We start from the raw sequence: 9623 nt of genomic DNA on the forward strand, positions 1-9623 counted from the left end.
ACATTCAAAGAAGACAGAAACCAACTCTATCTTCCCAGAGCTTATGTTTTAATCAGGAAGATAATATGTAAATAATTAGGTCCATACATGATACAGACATGGTAGACAGGAGTTAATTGTTGAGGGGAAGTCACCAGGAACTGCCAGATACTTTGGTCTTGCTCTTACCCTTTGTCATGCCATCTCCTTCTCTGTCCTACCCACTTCTTGCTCTTAGTTCTTCCCTGTGTGGTCAAATAAAACAAGTCTAATTTCTCTTTCCACCTGATAGTCCTTCAAGTTCATGAAGACAGCCTGCATGCTTCCTGGATTCGCTGTCCTCCCTAAGTCTTCTGTTCTCCAGAGAAGAGTACACCCTAGCTCCTTCAAACTCTCCTTGTATTTTAGGGGTGAGTCCCTTTAATGTCTTGGTTACCTTGCTCTACAGATTCTCCAATTTGTCATGTTTCTTTTTTTAATGAAGTCACCAACCTACCATTCCACCCATACTGCTCTATCACTAATGTGATACCCACAGGTATTGAAAGACATAATAGACTCTATTCATGGAAGACAAAGCCAAGACATTTATTCAAACATCAGAAAGCCAAATCAATCATACAACAAAGAAATCTATACACATTATCAATGCAGGGAGATTTATGTGACTCAGCTTCCATGTGATTCAAACAGGTCACATAGGCCTATTAATGGATGGGAAAGATCTTCCCATTCCTACTAACATAACATCTCTACACTATTGACTGACATTGATTAACTCTATGCTTCCATAAAAACTGACAAATATGTCTCTCTGTCAATGCAAGATTTCTTCCATTGACTATGTCCCTCTATAGAGGATGTCCCCTCTGCCAGGGATGCACCTCTCCCTCACCCCTGTGAATACATAGCTTTCTCCAAAGAATCCATTCAAATCCTACCCTCTATATGAGGCCTTTCATGATCTACACAAGGGCATCTCTTTGAAACTTCCTTGAATTTGTTTTGATTATAATTTATAGATAATTATGTATATTTGGTCTCACACTACAGTATTCAGACTTCTTGAGGGCAGGGTCTTTTTTGTATCTCTATAACTAAACCAATATCTGGCACACATAGCATACATTTGTTAAACATTTCTTAATTAATTGTTTGCTTGTTTGATGCTTGGCATGCAAAGACAAACACATAATAATTCTTTCTCTCAAGGCCCTCACATTCTACTGTTAAAAATCTACTTTCTTAAAAAATAAATATTCCCTTTGTTAACAAAAGGGTGTCACTTATTCCTGATGGTTCTCATATTCTCCTCTCTATAATTAGAATGTTTTGAGTGTTTAGTTTCAGAAATGTCAGTGACCTGGCCTATTATAAGCAATAATCCCAAGCAGACTGCAGTAAAGAGAGGGAGAGCCAGTCCATGGCCCAGGCTCAGAGTTTGCAAAGCTGGACCTGGCCTTAATGCTGCCTGCCAGACTTGAAGTCATTGCTGCCACTGTAAGAGAGCCCTGGAAGAAATGTCATGAGTCTCCAGGCAAATACCATATAACTCAGAAAGTTCTTTTGGTGTGGGACAAAATGGTGTCTTTGCTGCCCTCATGCAGCTGCCAGAATGATTCAAGATATTACCTGTTTCCCTGATCCCAAACCCTGAGTGACTCCCCATTATGGTTAGGATACAATGCAAACTCCTTACTCAGCTATTTAGGTCAACCTGACTCCATTCAACCTTCCCAGTTTTTGTTCACATGACTCCCTTTCATGTGGTACATGAAAGTAAAATCCATGTTAATGATGCTGATGAATGTGATGATAGCATTCATATAATACTTAAAGGTTAGCAATGGGTTTTACCTAAGTTATTGCACTGGATTCTCACAACACTCTTGGGAGAAAGGTGCTATATTTTCCATATTATATGTGAGAAAACAAGCTAAAAGTACTTTCTCCCAGTCACACATTTAGTGAGGGTCTGAGGAAGAATTTTAAGCCAAGGTCTACCTGACTTCCATGTGCACTTTCCATTGGGCCACCCAGCTCTCTTCTCCAAACTGTACCACTCTCTCTTCTCTCTTCTCCATCCCTGTGCAGTCCCTGTGCAGTATACGCATTTCTGTGGACAACTAAGGGTGAACCATGGTGCAGGTGGAGTGGCTCCTGCTGATCAAACTTGGTCAAAAAATAAATCTAAAAGAACAGTGTAGCACAATGGTAAAGGCACCCATATTAGCATTTGAGCCTCCAGGTCCATATTCCCCTCTTCTTGGATTTTGTACCTTCGTTACCCTGGACAAGGGACTTCACTTCTCTGAGCCTCTGTTGTAAAATGAGAGGCTTAGACTGTGGCTCTGAAGATGGCCCCTGCTTTAAGTCATTCATACTACATTTTTTCTCTTCAAACACACTCCATTCCAGTCTGGTCATGCCACAGTGTACTTCCTACTTCCCTTCCACACTGACCACTAGGCCTTTGCAGAAATGGTCCCCCCCATGGCTGGAAGACACTCTGGCCTCCCCTGGGCTGCCTTGTGTTCTTCAAAGCACTTCCAAAGTAACGCCGTTGACTTGCCGTCTTTGCTGATCTCCCTAGGTGTCAGTATCTTCCATATCCTATTACTTTGCTCTTCCTTAGCAGTGAAATGTGTCCTACAGGGAGATGTGAGTTTCTTAAGGCCGCAAGATGGTTCATTTTTTTCTTTGTATTCCCAGTGTTCAGCACAAGGCAGGGCGCACAGTAGGTCTTGAAGAAATGCTTGCTGGTGAATTGAGTCTACACGGGCTGTCTCACAGGCACTGAACAGTGGTTTTTGTAATTGACGGTTGAATTGAAATTTACGCCAAAGGCAAGACCTTCCCCTAAGTGAGCTGGACATCTCAGTTTTTCCAGTTTTCCTCCATTCTCCCAGTGTTAATCACAGGTACACAACTGTCTCAGAGTCACTTCCCTTCTATGAAATATTGTTTCCCCATCTGCAAAAGTGGGCAGTTGCAAATTCCAATCTCTAAGGCCCCTGGAAACCCAGAAAATCTTTAAATGTAATTGACAGTAGCAATCCTCTCCTTCCCTGTAGTCCTTCAAGGGATGGACTCCCAGGGGAGTGAGCGTGGAGGAGATGTCTAAGTAACCAGAGCTCAAATTACCCAGTACGATGGGAGATTTCAACGTCATTCTGAATCATATTCAAACAAACTAGTAATCAGGGCAGGTTGAAATTCGATCCATCTGATTCATGCACGACATTCATCAAGTTATTGTGTCTTCTTCAACAACTAAGAACTCCCATGAGACCTTTCAGCACAGTAACGCTTAAATGAACGTCCTTTTTCCTTTGGCTGTAAGTAATGAATTCCTGAAGTGAAAAGTAGGCTTTGATTTCTTTCTATTACTTATAGACCATAAAGAACAGCTGCTTACTGTTCAGGGATATTGTTCCTGTACATACCAGAAAGGGCAAAAGAGAGACAGAGATTGATGAGACATATACACAAAGATGGAGAAAAGAAACAAAAGGAGAGAGAGAGACAGAGCAAGAGAGAGAGAGAGAGGGACAGAGAGAGAGAGAGAGAGAGAGAGAGAGAGAGAGAGAGAGAGAGAATTAGTTGACCAGATTAAGATAGAGAGAGGAGTATAGAGATAAAAAGGAAGAGGAAAGACAGAAGGAGGGGGAAAGAGAGTCAGTGAGAGAGATAAAAGAAACTAATAAGTCTGTCAATAACTTATGATCTTCCTCAGACTCTTTATTTCATATTTTTTTAAAATTCAAATTAGTTATTAAACACCTACTAGATGCAAGTCCAGGTGGAACATTTCTTGATGCTAAGGTCATACTGTAGGCTTTTCTTGTTTTTGGCAAAGGGTTCAAACACATAGGTCTTAGATAATTACTCATGTGTTTCAAGTGCTAACATGTAAACACTGTTTTCTCAAACCAACTCCTAGAACAAAGGTATTTGGTACCACTAATACAATTAATTTTGGGCTGCCTAGGTGGGGTTTCCCCAAAGTTTAATATAAAATATTTATCCTTAATTGACCTGCTCAGGAAGGAGATAAACAAGTCTCCACAATACAGTCTTAAACACCCTTAACCCTAGAGTTCTTTTCCCTTTTCTCTACTCTGGAATTAGCTGCTTCATTTGCTAGTTCCAAATTTTCCCAATCACTAAAGCTTATTCAACATGATGGGGGAATCTCATGAAACTAATTGAAATAATGTTTTATGTAATGGCAACATTTTGAAAATGCAGTAATGATAAAAGTCATGGACAAAAGAATATGTCTCCCAATTTCTCAATGTGTTCTCAGCTTCTATTTTTAAATTGTTAATCAAAGCCTCCAACTTATTGCTTATGGGGAGGTAAAATAAATCTTTATATCCCCAAAGCTTTTTAAATTATTCACTACGCTTACTACTTTTCTTCTGAAAGGAGATTATCCTTTTTAATTGGAAATCTTCTATTATTTGCATCTTAAATGTTTGAGGGAACACACATTGGCCTGACTCCTATTAATAGTCAGATGGCCAGCCCACAGACTAAAGGCAGCCATGATTGGAAGTTCTTTGTGTGAATGACTGTTACTTTATCCATGTCAGCCCCAGGCACTTTTTGTTTTAATGAGTGATCCACCATTTCATCGTTTCAAAATCATATTATTATTTTATGATCCCCTTCCTCATGCCACCAGTCTTTACTATTTCTTCCCTCTATTTATGTTTCATTTTATATGTTTTGTACAGTGATGTATCCCCAGAAGAAGTCAGGTCAAGTCAACAAGTATTTATTAAGCACTTACTACATACCAGGCACTGGATTGTGGGCTAGAGATACCAAAAAGTCAAAACCCCACAAAACATGGTCCTTGTCCCAAAGGACCCGATGGTTTAATGACAATATGAGAGACTATACAAACCACTGAACAAAAGCTTTTTAATGGCAAGGCTTATTTCAATTCTTCCTTTTATAATATAAAGGAAATAAATTATGATATAAAGCTCAATGCCTGGCACTTTTCCCTAGCACATAGAGAGTGCTTAATGGATTTCTGTTGAATGACTGAATAGTCAGAGTGAATGGAGTGGGGAAAAATAGAATACTTGAAACATGGGTTGGCAAGACCCTCTACCAAACCCTCAATCTCCCCATCTCTGTCATCTATGTCTCTCTGTCTCTCTCTCTGTCTCTCTCTCTCTGTCTCTCTTTCTCTCTCTCTCTCTCTCTCTCTCTTTCTCTCTTCCCCACCCTGTACCCATTCTTTCCATGAAGCTAGGCGGTTCCTAAGGATAACCATGGTCCTTATGTTGTCTCCTAGGATCTTATGAATAACTTTGTTGTGGGAATTATTTCTACTACTCTCTCCTGGTCCTATACTAGCAGTTCTCATTCAAACAAACTATCTGTGATAAAATCTTTAACTCTTAATCACGAAACATTTAATAACGTACGTTAAAGCAATAATAAAAGGAAAGCATAATACCATGACATGACAATCCATCCAGAAACATGAAACCCACTTTCCAAACAGATAGATTTGAATGGACAGAATATAGAGAAGAATAGACACAAAGTTTTTGCAGCCTAGAAAGGTGGCATATGAGCAGGAAGAACTACATGCCCAGGGAAATTCCCAACTCTTGATGGCTGTTCTTGAAAACCTTGATCGCTTTGGAAGGTGTTCTATTCCGTGGTTCACCTGTTGGGAAGGCACACTCTTCTTCTGGATTTGTCTGCTCTCTAGTTGACTCAAGCAATTTCTCTTCTATTTTTGGATTATTGAAATAGCTCTTCTTTTACCACGCAGAAGCCATAGCTCTGGGGTCTCCCTTGACTGGACATCGAAGCAGGAATATATTCATTCAATGAAAAGTAGTTCCTTGATTATGGGTAGGTCAAGTTAATATAAAGAAAATGACAACACTTTCCAAATTAATTTACTTTTTCAAGGGTTTACTAATCTAACTTCAAGAGAAATATTTTATAGATTTATTAAAAATACTAAAAAATCATATGGAGGGAAAAAATCAAGAATCTTAAAGATAATAAAAATGTGTAATGAAAGTTCTATCAGTACCCAAAAAAATTGTATTACAAAGCAGTACTCAGTAAACATTGCAGGGAAGAGAAAGAAACAAAGAGACAGAGAGAGAGGCGAGACAGAGAGAAGGAGAGAGAGAGAGAGACAGAGAGAGAGAGAGAGAGAGAGAGAGAGAGAGAGAGAGAGAGAGACAGAGAGAGAGAGAGAGAGAGGGAGAGAGAGAGAGAGAGAGGGAGAGAGAGAGAGAGAGAGAGAGGAGAGACAAGTGGAACAGATTAGGTACACAGCACATAAAAGCAAGGAAATTACTTACTGTTTGACATAAAAACCTGCTGGGAAAACTGGACATCAGTATAGCATAAAATTAGGTTTAGACCAAGACCTCATACTTACAACCAAGGTAAGTTCCAAAAAGATACATGACTTACTAAGAAAAACTTACATCATGAACACATTAAAGGAATAAGGTAGAAATTCTTTCAGAGGTCTGAATAAGGGTAGAATGCATAACTAAGCAGCAGAAAGAGAGGTTTATAAAACATAAAATGGACATTGCATTATATAAAATTACAGTGTTTTACACAAACAAGCCTAATGTAGTTAAAATTAGGAGATGGGTAATTAAGGGGGGTGGGTCTTTTCAGCAGGCTTTTCATTTAAAGGTCTCATCTCTGAGATATGTAAGGAATTGATTCAAATTTATAAGATTAAAACTAAGACCAATTCTCAACAGCTGAGTCATTAAAGGATAAGAAGGCAGTTCGGTGGCACAGTGGAGAGAGTGTAGGACCTGGAGTTGGAAATACTCATCCTTCTGAGTTCAAATCTGACCTTAAGACACTTACCAGCTATGTAACTCTGACTAAGTCATTTAATACTATTTAGCTCAGTTTCCACATATGGAAACTGAACTGGAGAAGGAAATTGCAAACTATTCCATTGTATCTTCCAAGAAAACCTCAAACAGAGTCATGAAGGGTCAGACACAACTGAAACAACTGAACCAATAACAACAAAAGTGTGTCATAGGTAGGGCCTTTCTCTCATCTTGACGCTGAAGGAGCATCTCTGCTTATTATGCCAGCTGCCTCTCTAACCTACAATTTCTAAGTAAGAGGTGACAAATCTGTCAATCATTTAATTAAAAAAGAGTTAGAGTTGGATACAACTAAAGAAACAACTGAGGGACAACAAGTGATGAGATAGGAGGTTTTCAACTACATATAACAAGCAAAAAGTACAGAAGCTTTTCTGATGGTAGCCCCAAATGTGATTGGGCTTTCTCTAAACAATTGATGGCATATGAATGTAACAGAATATGATTTTGCCCCAAAATAATGAAATGTAGCTTCAGAGGAAACTTCAGAGGAGACTCTGAAGACTTCTGTGAAGTGAATCAGTGAAGTAAGTAGGACTAGAGTTTCCAAAATGATAGCATTATATAGAAAAAAAACGACTTGGAATAACTTTAGAATTTGGACCAATACAATGATAAGATATGAGCTGAAAAGAATAAAGGTGAAACACATGACTTGCCTCCTGGTGGAAAAGTGATGAAGTCGTTAATATAACAATCATTATTATTATTGCTGTTACTGAACCTACTATGTGCCAGATTAGTGTGGGAGACTAGTTCATGTGAGAGAAAGGCAATCGGTTGAAATTTTGCTCCAAGACACTGCTGAAGATAGTGTTGGGCCTCTATGACAATTTATTTTGTTGAATTATGCATATGAGGATATTATTGCTGTTGTCACTAATTTGTTCATTGTGGAGTGTCCTTAGTGATAGTGACTTCTATTAATATTAGTAAAATATTGTTATGATAAAGAATGCTATTGCTGCTGCTGCGGATTATACAAAAATAGTTCTCTTAAGTCTAACATCTACAATAGTTCCCAGACCTTTTCTTGTGACTGGATGCTGAAGCAGTATGGCATTCTTTCAGTGAAAAGTAGTTTAGATTAATAAAATTGAAATCAAGAAAACTATTAAATTAATAAATAAAACTAAGAGCTGGTTTTATGAAAAAAAATGGTAAAATTGATAAGCCTTTGTTCAATTTGATTAAAAAAAGAAGAAAACCAAATTACTAGTATCAAAAATAAAAAGGGTGAATTTACCTCCAATGCAGAGGAAACTAAAACAATAATTAGGAATTATTTTACCCAGTTGTATGCCCATACATTGACAACCTTAGGGAAATGGATGAATATTTACAAAATACAAATTGCCCAGTTTAACAGAAGAGGAAGTAAAATGCCTAAATAATCCCATCTCATTAAAAGAAATTGTGCAAGCCATCAATGAACTCCCTAGGAAAAAATCCCCAGGCCCAGATGGTTTTACATTGAATTCTTAGACTATTCTATTCTATAGACTATTTGGGAAAATAGGTGAAGGAGTCCTACCACATCCTTTTTATGACACAAATATGGTACTAATACCTAAACCAGGAAGAGTCAAAAAAGTGAAAGAAAATTATAGATCAATTTCCCTAATGAATATTGATGCAAAAATTTTAAATGAAATATTAACAAAAAGATTGCAGCAACTTATCATGAGAATAATATACTATGCTCAGCTAGATTTATTCCAGGAATGCAAGGCTGGTTCAATATTAGGAAAACTATCAGCATAATTGATTATATCAGCAATAAAACTAGCAGAAACCATATGATAATCTCAATAGATGCAGAAAAAGCCTTTGACAAAATACAACACTATTCCTATGAAAAGAAAGCATAGGAATAAACAGAGCCTTCCTTAAAATTATAAATAGCATCTACCTAAAACCATCAGCTGGCATTATATGTAATGGAGATAATCGAGATGCATTCCCAATAAGATCAGGGGTGAAACAAAGATTATCACTCCTATTATTCAATTTGGTACTAGCAATGTTAGCTCTAGAAATAAGAGAAGAAAAAGAAATTGAAGGAATTAGAATAGGCAAAGGAGAAACTAAATTATCACTTTTTGCAGATGATATGATGATTTGCTTAGAGAATCCTAGAGAATCAAGTAAAAAACTACTTGAAATAATAAACAACTTTAGCAAAGTTGCAGGATATTAAATAAACCCACATAAATCCTTGGCATTCCTATACATTACTAACAAAGCCCAACAGGAAGAGATAGAAATAGAAATTCCATTCAAAGTTACTGTAGACACTATAAAATATTTGGGAGTCTACCTGCCAAGACAAAGCCAGGTCCTATATGAACATAATTATGAAACACTTTTCAAACAAATAAAGTCAGATCTAAATAAATGGAAAGACATCAGTCACTCGTGGTTAGGCTGAGCTAATATAATAAAAATGGCAATTTTACCCAAATTAACTTACTTATTCAGAGCCATATCAATTAAACTAGCAAAAAATGTTAGGTCTAAGCAAGATCAAGTAGAAGCTTAGCTCTTGGAGTCCAAATTAGTTTCAGGTGTGGATTACAAATTATAGTTCCAGATGGACAGGAGTGGGGTTGAGGGCTGGGGCATGGTTTGCAGATAGCTCGAGAGTGAAAATGATCTTCCTAAGATTCTCATCTCTTCCATGGAGTGCTAGATGAACAAAAGCTGCCAAAGATTTGAAGGATGCAAATA

Source organism: Trichosurus vulpecula, chromosome 8 (genome assembly GCF_011100635.1).
Source record: "Trichosurus vulpecula isolate mTriVul1 chromosome 8, mTriVul1.pri, whole genome shotgun sequence".
In the NCBI taxonomy this organism is placed as follows: Eukaryota; Metazoa; Chordata; class Mammalia; order Diprotodontia; family Phalangeridae; genus Trichosurus; species Trichosurus vulpecula.